The following is a 15,547-nucleotide window of genomic DNA, read 5'->3' as shown; positions in this document are numbered from 1 at the left end:
GCCTTCAGGGATTGGAGGTGGCACAAACTCTGGCACCTGTGTGCTAGACCTTGGCCCCTCTTCTTTATGCGGGCTCAGGCTCCTTAGTTCATTTACTCGGCTCTGTTGTTCGATGGACCGGTGGGGGTGGCTTCCACTAGGTCCTCTTTCTCCTTCTTCGTAGCTCTTCCTCTTCCTCATCCGCTTTTCTCTTCATTTCCTCCTCCGCTTTTCTCTGCTCTTCCTTCTTTTTCCCTTTCTATTCTTTTTTCCTCCTTTTCTTCTCTTCTGCTTCTTGTTTCGATGCCTCCTTTGCTTTCTATAACTCCTCTCTTTCCCTCTCCTCCTCCTGTCTCTTTGTCCTCTCTCTCTCCTTTTTTTCTTTCAGGGATTCTTTCTTCGCCCTTTCCAAGTCTTCTCTCTCCTTCTTCCTGTCTTCGTCATTCTTCTTCTTCCTCTGTGTTGTCTTCTTCTTGGTTTTCCTGATTGTCTTTTTACTAGTCTGTCCCTCCCCTTCTTCTTCTGTTTCAGTTCTGTCGGTGGACCTGTCTTTGTCCTAGTGAGGAGATGACCTCTCTAGCGTTTCTCCTTCTCCCTCTTCTACCTCCTGTGCTTCCTTTACTGCCTCCTAGACGAGTGCAGTCAAGAATCCTCCATACCCAATGAAGGAGGCTTTGGAGGAGGCTTTCTTCCTTTCCGTAACTTTAGAAGCCGGAGATTCTCCTCCTATTGGTGCACTTCCTAGGGCTAGCGCTTTGGCCGCTTGATCAATCGTTTTTCACATGTACCCATTCCAATCTACTTCGTCTAGGGTGTGGGCTGCTACATTCTCTAGCACTGGCACACTAATTTGATGCATTAAGGAATTGTAACGCCGGCTGGAGAAGAGCACATGCACCAACTTGGCCTGCAACCTGGCTTCTATGTCAGGGATGTCCTGGATGCTTATGCCACCATTCGTGAGCACCTCTTCCTTCTTCATTTTCAGCATGGCATAAACATCCCTTTTTTGTTTCCTTTCTGACCTTGGTACCAATCCCAAAGCCTTCTCCACCAAGGCTGGATCCAACCGGACTTACCTGCTTTGCACACTCTCCTCGGCCCACTGTTACAATGCCACCTTCTTGGTCTGGGTTGTATGTTCTGAGAAATTCTATGCACTTTAGGTGATCCGGCTCCTGTGAGAAATTTTCAATATACTTTGTGAGGTTGCATTGTTCCACCACCTTCCTAGCTGCTTCCTCCTTGGCCACCATGACTTCTATGTTGTGGATGGTTTGGAACTTGAGCTGGCCGAAGGCGCGGTTCTCCAGATGGATGCGATACTGCTCCCTTTCCTCGTCTGTGAAAGGGAGTTGATGGGTGCGGTCTTGCTACGACATTTTATGCTCCTGCCATAATTCATAACTTTCGTTAGCATTTTCCACATATCACTTCGCTGGAAACTCTTGAATGAATTTCTTAGGAAACCATTTTTTCATACTATATACTTATGCTTTTCACTACCTTTACTTTATTGTATCCCCTTTTGATTCATTTTCCATTTGATTTCTTTCACCTTCACCACATACCCCAGAAAAGAATCCTTCCTAGGATTGGGGGTCAAAAGGTTAGGGGCTTTGGGCTTGTTGGGGTAGGAGTTACTTGTGAAGGAGCCAAATGTAGAAATTTGGATTGTATTCCAATTGAGCGGCGCGGTCCAGATCAAAGGGTCGAATTCCTACGTGTGTGACGTATGTGAGGACATCTGTGAGGAAGTCACCAGAGGCGACCCGACTTGCGATGTGGAGCTCTTCCTCTGTTAAGAGGCGGTCAAGATAGGGATGCCCGCTGATATGCTCGTCCATGGGTCGGCCTTGAAGAGTGGTTAACACTCTATACGAGGTAGGCGTGACGTAGATGGGATCATACTCTGCCGTTTTGATGGCTCGGCATTGCTCGGCGTTGGTCATTATGCGACATCCGTCAACCTCCCATTGCAACCTAAGAGCGTACCACTGCCTCAAGAAGGGTGATCCAATATTAGCAAGGTGGGATAACCTTGAGATCTCTTGGTCAGTGATAGCAAAAGTGGTCCGTGGATCGTATGACGTGATGAGACGGTGCTTAATGGCTTGTTCTTTGGAGACCTCGCTACCGAGGAACTCAACATCAGAGCGAGAAGCTTTTGCAAATGCGAATTCAAAAGTCTCCCACGAGCAAGGTATATTGCGCACTTTCGTTGCAAAGGGTTCTTCTAATAGACCCAAGTCCAAGTGGTCATAGCTGAGGGTGAATGACATGAAGGTGGCATCGAGTCGTTTAATGCAGTCCACCACATCATCACCGATGTCCTCGGCAAGGTCAATGGCTAGTGCTAGAAATGATTTTTGTTCATAGGAGGGCGTAAGGCCGATGGGCGGTCGAGGTTTGCTAGAACTAGAGGCCTTGACAATACATAGTTGCTGTTGGGAGTTTCCTTGAGTCTGCAGTCGGGCTGTTTGGGAGATGGGCGGGTTAGGATCAGTCACAATAGCTGGGCTGCTGCAGTTAGCTTTGCTGTGGAGGGTCAGATTGATGTGGTCAGATGATGCCACCTATGACAGTGGTGGCTGTTGCTTGGGTCGATAGGTTTGTGCGACTCTCTTTGGCCGAAGCGTAGATGAGTCGGATGGCTGGGGCTCTGGAGAGCACTGCAACCTATGGTTTTGAGGTGTTGGGGGACGTGGGCTGATGAAGCTTGAGGGTGGTGTATGACTATTGCCTTTGGTCGTGGGGGCCTTAGGGATCCACAGTGAGGCATTTCCCTCATAGTAGCCTTGCGCATGCAAGAGGGCTTTAGGGACCCATCTTTGCTTAATCACGCGGCTCTTCCTGTGATTGCGTCTTGGCCTCCTCGGTTTAGAGTTTTGGGTCTTATGCGGATAGGTGCGTCTAGTCCTAGGCGGTTCTCGAGGCTGTTTAGGCACCCATTGAAAGCGAGGCTGTTGTGCCCTTGCTTTGGTTGCTGCGGTTTGTGGTTTATGGAAGTCGGAGAGTGGCAGATGTGCCCTACCCCCTCCTTAATCTTGCCTATGGATGTTTCTATCGGTGGCCCTGTGGACGGTGATGGTGTTGCGTAGCCCTTGCTAACAGTTGTGACAATGCGCACGTTGCCGATTGCTAGGTGGATGCGCTGCAACTCATAATCAACATTGCAGTGAGTCTGCTTTTTGAAGGTTCGCCCGAGCAGTGACTCCATGCCTGCGTCTGTAGCACTGGGAAACACGTAAAACATCATTGGAACAGTCTCAAACTTGATAGAAAGGGCGATTCTGCACTTGCCGAGAAGTGCGTAAGATTGAGCCCCATATGGGCTTAATTTGGCAGTTGTGGGTCGAAGTAGTGGTTTGTCAAGTTGGATCCAATGCTTGTGCGTTAAGACATTGAAATCTGCTCCCTCATCAAAATCAAGGCGTTGAAAGCGCATGTTTGCTTGGCAGTGACCGTGACACGGAGGTAAGTGGGTTCTACAACTTCCTCATCATCATCATTGATTTCAGTGATTGTGGCTACTCGTATTTTGACCGGCGGTTCTAGCATTGGTGGCTCATGCAAAGGATGAGTGGGAGGGAAGTACTTCTTGACACGACTGCCATTGAAGAAGCCTATTCCTTCACCATCTAGGGTCTTGAGCTTGACATTGACGGTTCAGCTGATTGCCCGAACCTTGAAGGGTCCGAGACATCTGAATTTCATCTTTTGCTTATGTCCTTTAACTGAGTAGAGGAGCACTAAGTCACCCTACTCAAACTCACGCTGCTTGACATGCTTGTCAAACCAGCTCTTGTGTCGGGCTTTCTCGTAGATAAGCGTGTGGGTGGCTAGAAGACGAGTCTCTGATAGGCGTTCCAGCTCGACCAGGCGTTGCGTCCATGCTTCCTTCCCTTCCCATCGTCTTGAAGTGCTATTCTTAGGCTGGGGACGAAGAATTCTAATGGTAGAATTGCTTCAGTCCCATAGGTCAGCCTAAAGGGGGTTTGGCCGACAGCCGTTTTATAAGCTGTGCGGTAGGCCCACAAGGCTGCCATCAACTTATTGTCCCAGTCGCTTCGTGAGGCTGAGACTACTTTAGTCAGGACGTTGATAAGAATTTTGTTAGTTGATTCTGCCTAGCCATTAGCCTGAGGGTAGTATGGTGAGAATTTGCGATGGATGATGAGAAAGGTGGATAGGAGATGTGTTATCACTTCATTGATGAAGTGTGTGCCTTGGTTGCTAACCAGTTCGATGGGGCAACCGAAGTGCGAGATCACTTGCTCCCATAAGAACTTGGCGGTCGTCCTAGCGTCATTTTTTCGTGTGACTCTTGCCTCTGCCCATTTCGTGAGGTAATCTGTGTCCACTACGATGTACTTGGCTTGTGAGTACTGCGCCGTAGGACCGATGGGTCATATGAAGTCAATTCCCCATTTTTCGAAGGGTTGGCGAGCAATGATTGGGGTCAACTGCATTTGATCTTTACGAGTCGGGACTTTTGTTTGTTGGCACTCGTCACAATGCTTGACGAATCGCGTGGCGTCGCAGAAAAGTGTAGGCCACCATATTGAGATTGCAGCACCTTCCGTGCTATTGTGTCTCCGCTAAAGTGTCCTCTCGCGATGCCGCTATGCACCTCTGAGAGCACATCGTGCATCTCATGCTCACACATGCACCTACGCAGCAATCCGTCTTGCCCCAGCCTATAGAGTTGGCCTGCAATCATTTGGTAGGGCTAGATCTTCAGGATCAAGTGCCTAAGTTGTGCCTTTTCTATTGGTCGCTCTGATAGTCCGTGCTCGAGCACTTGGACTATGTCATCCGCCCAATATGGCGTTAGCCTAAAATAAATCTCTCTTGCTGGACAAGTGGAATAAGTGGGCGTTAGGTAACTCGTCAACGATGCCTTGTCCAGTGGCTTCTCCTGTGGGGATGCGTGAGATGTGATTAGCCATGCAATGTTGTTTTCCCTTTCGTACCACCACGGAGAAATCAAACTCTAGGAGCAGGAGGAGCCATCGAGCTATGCGCCCTGTAGCACAAGGTTTGTTCACTAAATAGAGTAGGGCCTGATGGTCCACAAAGAAGATGAAAGGTGTGGCCAATAGATAATGCCAGAATTTCTTCACGGCAAACACCATGGCTAATCCCTCCCTTTCTGTTGTCGAGTAATTGATCTCCGTCTCAGTGAGTTGTCTGCTAGCAAAGCTCACTGGGTAATCTAAGTTATGCTCACTAGGTTGGCACAACACTGCCCCCACTGCAAACTTAGAAGCATCGATGTGCACGTGGAAGATAATGGTCCAATCTGGGGCTCGTAGAATTGGTGCTGTTGTTAGAGCCTTTTTCAATTCTTCGTATGCCCGTTGGCATGCCTCGGTCCACTCGAAGACAATCAGCAGCTTGTACAATGGTCTAGCAATCAGCACATAGTTTAGTACAAATCGCCGATAGTATCCTGTATGGCCTAAAAAGCATTGAACTCCCTTGTAATTAATCGGGGGTGGAAGGTCAACAATAACCCTGACCTTCGAGAAGTCAGTAGCAATGCTGTTCTTCGACACCACGTGTCCTAAGATGCATCCGTGTTTTACCCAAAACTGACATTTCAAGGGGTTCAAGGAGAGACAATATAAGCGGCACCGTTCAAAGATTGCACAGAGTTTGTCTAAGTGTTCGATCCAGGTCGAATGGACACACAGATCGTCGACAAAGACCTCTAACTCCTTGCGAAGCATGTCCTTAAAGATGGTGCACATGAGACGTTGAAAGGTGGCGGGGGCATTGGTCAACCTGAAGGGCATGACTATGTATGCAAAGACGCCCCACTCAGTGGCAAAGGCGGTCTTGTGCCTATCTGCAGGATGCACTTGCACTTGGTTGTACCCTGAGAAGCCATCCAGAAAACTGTAGGCTTCCTTGCCTGCCACCCTCTCAAGAATGTGCTCGGTGTATGGCAATGGATAGTTGTCTCTCTTCATAGCAACATTCACCTTCTTGTAATTGACGCATACTCGGATTTTGCCGTTCTTCTTCATCACGATGACTATGGATGATACCCAGTCTGTGTGCTCAATTTCGTAAATGAATCCAGCTCTCATCAGCTTGTCAATTTCCTCCTTGACAGCATGAGCGTGTTTTGGATTTATGGGGTATAGTCACTGCTTGATCGGCGTTGCATCCGACATCATGGGTATGTTGTGAGTCACAACACTCGGATCTACCCCCTGCAGCTCTTCTAAGGACTAGGCAAATACGTCTATGTACTCCCGCAAGAGAGCGATAAGACTCAATTCTTCCTTACCAGTCAAATCATAGGCAATGAACACTGATCGTGGTGTTTCCCCTTCCTAGGCTAGGTCTACCTCCTTGACCTTGGCTGGTCCTTCGATTGGTTCGCTCGCCTGCCCTTGACATTTGGCACCTAACAGAACTACTACCCTATCCCCTTTTTTGAATTTCATGAAGAGTTTAGGGAGGTCCTGAGCTTTTGCTATTCTTATGATCTTGTATCCTTGGGGTGCTTTGCCTTATCCTGCCTTAACCGTCTATGCCTTAGGTGGACGGGTAAGTCCCCCTTGGTGCGTCTGGTCATGGGCGGCCTAGGGATCTTTGGGTCACTATCCGAAGTAACCTCCGATTCAGAGTCAAACCATTCATCTTTGCTAGAAGAGGTGGTCTCCCCTGGTGGCCGCAGTTTAGATGGCGATTCGGTCCTAAGTATTGACGTCGTTCCTGGCTGGGCTAGGCCTGCTTGCTCAAGGTCTATGGTTCCTATGCATTCCAACCAAGCACGATCACATTCCATGCGCATGACTCCTCGCTCCATTCTAAGGGCCCGCCTTTTCTGCAGCTTGGCGTCTGCTCGTATCTGCTCAATTTCTCATCCTTCAATGTCGTATTCTATGGTATCCACTTCACCCTCGCTCTCATCTCACTGAAGGATTGGCAGTCTTCGTATTCATCGTTGGAATCTCTGTCATTCGATTGCTCGTCATCTCCTAGGGCTTGGTATGCCTCATGTCGTTGGTTAGGAACCAGGGCCCAGTTATACGTGAGGTTTAACTCGTGCACCCTGGTCCATTGCCACTTGGAATCCTCTAAGAGATCCTGGAGTGGTTTGAAGTTTGCAGCTGGGTTGCCAGCTAGCTGGTCCATTAGGTATTCCAGTACCCCCTGGAGTTCCCTTTTGTTGGATGGCACTTGGAAGGTGACAGTCTTAGGCTTTCCATGGAGGCTTGCTGCCATCATGCAGACTGGTGTAGATAGTGCTTCGTTGGTCTAGCTGATCGTTTTGATGGCTTGCTCATACGCCTCATGGTCTGAGAATGGCAGGTCGATTGTAGCGAGGACGTGCATCCAATCCCGCTCATCCTCTGGGCATGGGATATACTTGGTCAAGGACCCATAGGGCTTCTTGACCTGAGTGTTCCCCTTGAGCATAGCAGAGATGGCATCAAGGTCAACTGGTGAGGTCTTCCAAGTGTCCATCTCTATTCTTATGGCGTCCGTTCTATTGCCAAGGAAGATCAAGCCATTACCCCAATCTTTGATAACTCTAGCGTTGCGCATCCAGGGTTGTCCTAATAAGACATTGTAGTCCACTCCCTTCATGACTATAAAGTCGACAGAGAACTGGACACCTGCGATCTTCACTAGAAAATTCTTTAGTACCTCGAATGGCTTCACTCTCATACCGTTTGCTAGCGTGACATTAAACCTAGCCACTTCAACATGAGGGTTTCCCCAAGTCTGAAGCACTGCGTGGCTAAGCACACTAACCCCGGCTCCCGTGTCTACGATTCCCTTCCTTGTTGTGTCACCCAAGGCTAGGACCGGCAGGACCGCATGCATCTCAGAGCCTTCCTAAAAGGTGTTGACGTGCAAAGATTTAGGCACGGAGTGCAGCGTCAAACTTGGCAATTGCATTTTTGCATCCTGGTCTCGAGGGTCTGCCGTGAACTACTCTTGTGATCCTTCGACCCACTGCTTAAGGTCTTGCCATAGGGCAGGGTGCTACTTAAGCAGATCTCCAAGGCTAAGTGTTACAGGGGTGGTCACTAGCGTGGTCAGAAGATCATTAGATACTCGTCCTTCCTTTAGCCTAGATTGTCCGGGCCAATGGCTGTGGTTGATCTGCGGCTTTGTTGCATCTAGGCTTGGTCTTAGAGGCACTGCTTGCGGCACAGTTGCTTTTGCCGACTTAGGTTGAAGCGGTGATATTGGCATGCTCACACTGGAGAGATCATTGATCTCGTCCTCTACGATGGGCTCAGTGTCTTTGAGATGCTGTTGAGCCTCCCTCACCCATTCCTTCACATTTTCTATGGCCTCTAATTGTTGCTTTGGATGTGGGTATTCCCCTACCTTTGCGCTTTCCTTTTCGGCTGTCTTAGGGGTTGAAGTCTTTGCCTCCGCGTCTGAGACCTTCTTCCTCGTAGGTAGAGTCGTAGCACTCTCGGTCTTTAGTGCGATCTTAGCTTTTGATCTCTTCTTTTTTCGCATGTGGCTTTTCTTTCCTATTGAGGTTGCGTCAAGATTGCTAGGTCCTGGTAGAGAGATGTCGGTTTGCTTCATTTGGGCTCGGGTCATAACCCGCAAGGGAATAGGTGTGGCCTCCCCATTAGGGTTTTCGACACCAAACAGTCCTAATGGGACGGGGACGGCAAGTTGACTGAGCTAGAGGACAGCTTCCGCTTTGGGCAGTCTATGAAAAGATGGGTGATTCCGCACTCTGTGCACCTTTGGTCAGCCTTGTCCTGCTTTGCTGCTCTCTTTCAGGGCAGTGTGATGAGACATGACCGGGGTGTTCGCAAGTCCAACAAGTGACTGGATCCTGCGGCTGCCCTCTTAGGCCTCTACCTCGTCCCCGTCCTAATGCCATCACCGGCACGGGTCGATAATCTATGAGGACCGCGTTGCCCTTGTCGTCATGCAAGACGTAAGGGTATATGTAGATCTCTTTGTCATTTGGCTCCTCCACGTAGTGTACTGGGGCATCGCTCGGTGGGTGGGTAACGTAAGGACCAGGTGGTCTAGGAATGCCTGTAGGATTTATGGCCATTCTAGGGACGGCTGGTTTCATATCGTTAGGCATGGGAAGAGCCAATGGGGCTCCCCTTTCGAAGAATGGCTGTAGCCTGTTAGCTAGATAAGGCTGGCCGTAGGGCTGTGAATATGGAAGTCTTCTTGGTAGTCTGCAATGAGCAACATCATGGCCGAACCTACCACAGTTAGCACAAGGTCTTGATCTAGGGTCTTGGCACTCGGCTGGCAAGTGGTTTCTGCCACAGTACACGCATTGGACGTGCGAGCGTGTCGGTTGTCTCAACATGTATTGTAGCTTGGCTAATTCCATCTTGACCTCAGCCAAGTCTCGGTGGCCTTCCCCTTATCTTGGGATGATGGGATTGACCGTTCACTAGGGGCTGATGTTCTCTCTGAGCTTCGTGGGTTGGTCTCTTCTAGATTTGAGCTCCTAGAGCTCCGCTCTTTCAGCTGGTCATCGACTCTGATGGCTTCCTCAAAAACTCTAGCCACCACATCCTGCTGCAAGCTTGCGTTGCCTGCCAATGCCTTATATAACTCCTCGTCTCGAATTCCGCTAATGAATACAGTTGAAGCTGCTTTGTCAATCGGTCGCTCGCCTAGAGGGATTCTCTTAAAGAGACTTCTCACATGAGTCACGTAGTCGCAGATGTCCTCCCTCTCTTTCTGCTTGACGTTCATCAGGCACACCAGTAGGTTATCGGAGTATCCCGGCTCGGCGAATCTCTTGACGAAGAGATCCTTGAGATTATTAAAGTTGGCTTGCTCTACGGCATCTAGGCTTGTGTACAACGTCCTACCCTTGTCGCTTAAGCAAAGCCCGAATGCTTGCAAACATTGAGTCTGGTCGTTGAGGCCGTTGGCTTCGCAGACTTGCTCAAACTACTCAACAAAGCTGTATGGATCGTCATGCGGCTGGTACTTATTGAGCTACTTGGTAGCAATTGGTATTTTGGCCTGGCTCTTTGAGCCCTGGTTTGCCCCTAATCCTGCAAGCAGAGACGTTGCTAGTGCGGTGGCACTCTGCTCTACTGCGGTGTTATCGAGCAGCCGTTTCATGAGGAGCTCGCTCAATGTCAAGTCTTCCTCTAGTGCTCTCTCATGGTCCGTTCGGTTTCGTCCAGCCAAGTTCACCACTCGCTGCACCTCATGCAGCTTCATGCTTTGCCTTTGGTTCCTAGCCTGATCCCTATTATATTCAACTATTCCCTGCAGTGCCTTGCAGGCTAGCCTTCTCTCTTCCTCTAGATCCGCAATGATTGCGTCCGCTGTCCTATCGTGGTGCTCGTACCGAGCGTGCGCGTCGTACTGCTCACCATCTGTTGGATAGCATCTGGGAATATACTCAAATCGAGCTCCTCATTAGACTGTTGGTCTGAGATTTCTTCCGTCATGGTCGAGTTCTTGCTCCCCGCTGCGCTGTCGATCAGGTTGAATAGTCTTGACAGATCCTCATCGTTGGCGCTCCTTGCTTGGTCCTACCCTACGCTTCAATTGTTTGTCTATGTCTTGGGTCCCCTCCTATTGGTGGGTTCCTTGAATGGTTTATCTGAGTGAGTTCCTTTGGTTATTGAATGCAAACCTCAATTTATGGTCACTCGGTGAGTGTGTCATTTCTCGTGCACTTGTGCCCAATCAGGCTTTCAGCTTTCTTAAGTATACTTCAAGTGCAAAAAGTCCATGCGAGTGCAGCGACCAATTCCCCAGTGTCCTACACACTATCGCTTGTTTTGGGCCTGATAGGCTTGTAGGTCCATTTTCTGGCCGTTTAGTCAGGGTTTAGGGTTTCCTTGTATGTTGCCTTGTTCGCTTTCGGTCGATCAGGTTTTACGGTTCAGTGACTCGCGTCCAAGTCTTTGGGTCCTGCAACTGTCCACTTCTAGTCGGTAAACGGTTGCGCACTACAATTTCTCTTATCACGTGTGCCAGAATCAAGTTCTGAGCGCCCAAAGGGTTTCGACAGGTTGCGCTAATGCGTATTTGTCGGGTCGGGTCAAATTTCTGACAGATTTGACAAAAAGTTGCACTCGGACCAACTGATCCGAATTGCAGAGTTCGAGTAGGTCACTCGGACGGGCCGAGGCATGAGGTCGAGGCCTGAATTTCCAAATTTGACTCGAACGATTTTTATTCGGACGGACCGAATGGAGGGTTCAGATAGGGTAATTCGGACGGGCCGAATGGCGCTTGGCCGAGGACCGAATCCCGGGTGTTGCTGAGGGCCGAATTTGAGACTTGGACGGGTCGCTCGGACGGGCTGGATGTGCCATGTGGCAAAGAGCTTTGACTCGGAGGGCCGAGTGGGTTGACTCACACAGTAACCTTGAGGGTTTGGCCAACTGGGCCAAGTGACAAGGGCCGAGGGCCGATTTTGGGACTCGGCCCAGGAGAGGCCACTGGGACGGGCCGAATGGGGCGCACGTAACCCGCGCGAATGCGATTTTGATCGTTTCACCCAATGTAGGCCGGTGCCATGGTCATGCACTTCTAGATCCTATTTAGGGAAGTAGAGGGAGAGGTTTGTATACCTGAATGGGCCGGTAAGTGTGTCAGTGATGCGATCGAATCAACACGGGCTGGAGCTCTCTATCTCTCTCCTTCTCTCTCTCTCACACTGAAATGCCACAAATGAGCTCTCTTTTAGCCTCCTGGCTCTTATATGCCTTCCAAATGTGGCATTGACGCCCCCAATCACTCACTTGCCGATCTTAGGCCTCATTAGCGAGCATTTTGTACATTTTGCATGATTTTTTCCATGTTTTGCCTTGTTTTGAAACAGTAAACCCTACCCTTTTCCGATTCGATTTCCTAACTCTAACCGACGCTAAATAGAACAAAGATCGAAGGCAAAAAATTGAAATAGATTCTCCATGCTTTTCAATCATCAAACAACCAAAATATCCCAAAATACTTGTTTTGAAGATTAAAAACATCCAACTTCCTACCTATCTCAAGCTCCATTTCGGGGATGAGTACCCTACTTCGATGCTCGATATGAGGCACTCAAGCGCTCAAGCTTGAATATGCGGTCCCGGTGATCCGGGTTTTTTACAACCCGGATTACTACCACAAAATTTTGGCCAAAGCCCCTATCAAGAGCTTACCATATCACTTTAGGTTTACTCTTCAAGCACTAGGTATGCTACATTGCTTCTCGATTATGATAACTCTAGCAAATGGGGGGAACAAGTTCTTAGAAGGCATGTCAATGTAAAGGGTAAATGGGATGGTTATCTTAGTGAAGATGAAAAAGGATTACACCTAGGAGTTGAGTGAATGCATGGATTTTTCAAAGGACTAGCCTCCAACTACACATGGGCCCCGTCTGCATCACTAAGATTTGGAATCTATCACCATCATTAGAGGACACCTCACCCTTGCACACAAGTCAATATCCACATCATGGTGTCATTTGGATCTTGCACAAAAGCTTACAAGCATGGACCCCTTTTGTCACATGCTTATATGTATTTATATACATATGGGATACTAAAGTCAAAGCAGCTTTTGGAAGCCTTTTTTATAATCTCAATAACTCCCAAGAAAAAGCTAATTTCAAGAAAATTCTCGCGAAGGCCGATCGGTTTCGACCTGGTCTACAAAGTTGCAGAAGAAACTTTTTTCAAATTCCTCACGGATTTGAAGTTACGAAGGCGCAGACTGCTGGCTACATGCAATTTTCTTCTCTCTTTCACCACACCAACTTTCCACTCTATCCTTCTTGTAAATATATTATAATAATGTGCTTTGGCCACCCACCTCTTGTAATCTAGCTCCATTTCTCTATGTTGTCTACCACCACCCTTGGCTTCTTGCATGATGACCAAGGTGGGGACTTGTCCCATTCACTATGCTCCATATTTTCAAAGATGCCATACATCATCTAGGATTATGTTAATCAAGAAGATTAGCTTAATCTAATCCCTCATGGAGGCTATATAAAGAGCCCATAGAGAATGGAAAGAGAAGGGGGAGAATGACAAGTCCATGAGAGCACTCTACAATACCCTCATCTCTTTGAGGGAAGCTATGAGTGAGTTCTTTTATTATGTAGCATAATGGCAAGCTTCCTCTACCTCTTCTCCTATTATCTCCCTCTCTTCTCATCTTCTCATTTCATGTAGCATAATGGCAAGCTTCTTCTACCTCTTCTCCTCTTGTCTCCCTCTCCTCTCATCTCTCTCTCTTATATTCCAATATGGTGTCTAGCACATATATTCTCTCTTGTAAATTTGTGTCTTGGCTCTCTTGATTCTCTTTGAGAAAATGGATGTCCTAGCCCATCCTCCCTTTGGCTAGGTGGTGCCCCTCTTTAGTTCTCTTAGTGAGGATTGGAGGTTGGATGGGTAAGAGGCAACCCGTTCATCATTTCAGCCCTCATTATTGGTGCCCCCGCTGAGGAGTTCTCAAGCTATGCTCTACAACTTCCATGAAGAAAGAAACATCTAAGGAGTTGTCCTCTTCTTCAACGAGTGTTTGTCAAGAAATCACTAAGGAGGAATCTTCATCAAACCCTATTCAAGGGATTCGCCGCTCAAGAGTACCGCAATGGTCTCCAAAAGAAGCTCAAGAGAAGAAGGACCTTTATCGACAAACGGCACGTATGCGGGTAAAGCAAGTTAATTACACACATCCTTCTTTGCTTCATGAGAAATCTTGCTCTCATCAAGTCTCTACGTCAAGGCATTGTGTTGAGTGCTTGGTGTCTAGTGTAAAGACACTCCCTACGGAGCTTCGTCTTCAAGTGGTGAATGCGCTTTCAAATTCGGGGATTAACAAGTTTTTGGAGGGTGAGTTACACATCAATGGTGTGCGGTATTGGCGAGAGGCTACATATGGTGATGCGCTTCAACTGCTACTAGCAAGAAGACTCAAAGTAATTGAAAAGATAGCTATCGAAGCCTATGAACTTTACAAGGCTGATGATGGTCACACAAAAGCTACGCTAATCAGCGGTAAGCAAGTCCTTCGCATCTCTCGAATGGTGGGATCTAAGAGGCCATAGCTTCAACGACACGCTTCATAAAAGTTTGTAGTGTACATTTGTAGTTAATGCATAAATGACTACTCCTACTTTCTACAACTTTCAATCGGTTCAAAACATTCGGGTGGATGTGTGCATTAGTAGAAAGATACATTTTCAGCAAAGGTTGGTCTTCTATTTTGGAGCTGAGAGGTTGAGAGAGATCTTGTTGTCACCTGATCCCATAATACTCCCTATTTTGGATTATAACATCTCCTTTAATGTGCACATATTCATTCTACTCTAAGTGTATCCCATGAACCATAGGGACTTGTATGGACCTATCCGTCCACTTGCTAGGCAAACCGTGCATATAATCGTTAGCACAAAGATCAGGTTTCAAAATATTATAAGGTGCTTATTGGGCCCTCGTCGTCTTGCTGAGATTAATGCATCTGTAAATCCATTTATTCTACCCTTAATAAGATATGACTTGGGCCTAGACGTGTTCATCTTTATTTTGTATTAAGCTAGATCAACATCTTCCTATCATGGCTTTTCCAAGTTTTTTTGGGCACAAAGGGGAGAAATCTCTGGACTTTTTGGATGACTTAGAAATGGCCTTTCTAGTCACAGGCCGGGATGATGAAGCAACCAAAGTACGGGCCTTCCCTTTAGTTCTAAAGGGTGATGCTCGAGTGTGGTATCAAGCTCTCCCAGAGGCTACAAGGGGTAATTGGGAGAATCTCAAGACCGCATTCATGCACAAGTACCAAGATACAGAGCCACCTGAAGATATTTGGAGACAACTCTTAGATCTTCGCCAAACCATAGCAGGGGAGTACCAAACCTATGAAGGCATGTTTATAAAATTGTGGGATAAATGGACAACATCTTTAGCCGAGGGAGAAAGAGTACCTGATTGCCTTAAGAAAGATTGTTTTCTAGCCGGACTCCATCCTCTACTAAGGGAGAAAGTCAAAGGAAAGTTTCCCACATCATATGAAGAATCAGTCACTTATGCGAGAGAGAAAGATAGAAAATTGAAGTATCAAGCCCAAGTGAAGGGGGGAGTTGAGCCCATACAGGTTTTACCAACCATGCAAAGGCCTAGAGAAATAGCAGAGGCCCCACCTGAACCAGAGATACCACAGCAAGAGCTCCTACAACGCATTACTAATCAACTCGAAAGCCTTTCATTAAATTTGGTGCAAGGAGTGCGGCCCCCTCCCCTCATAAATGAAGCCAATCGAGGTCCAAGAAGACAAGAAAGAGAGTATGTTTGCTATAATTGTGGGGAGACTGGCCATGGTATGTACTTTTGCCCTCATCCCAGGCGTTTTCCAGGAAATGGGTTCCAACCAAGAAGGAGGGGACAACAAGTGACACCACCTAGGGAAAGGTTTGTTCCACCGAATCCAAGGCCTCCACCACCGGTTCAAGTTCTCCAGCATCCTCGACCACTTGCAGAGGTGCCGCCCTTGCCTGTTCAACCACCAGAGAATCATGATGTTAGGATAATTAGTTTAGATGAGAGTGATGTCAAAGGAAATGACAAAG

This window comes from Lygodium microphyllum, chromosome 29 (genome assembly GCF_053477565.2).
Source record: "Lygodium microphyllum isolate KBCC chromosome 29, Lygodium_microphyllum_v1.1.10, whole genome shotgun sequence".
In the NCBI taxonomy this organism is placed as follows: domain Eukaryota; kingdom Viridiplantae; phylum Streptophyta; class Polypodiopsida; order Schizaeales; family Lygodiaceae; genus Lygodium; species Lygodium microphyllum.
Note: the sequence above shows the minus strand (reverse complement) of the source record.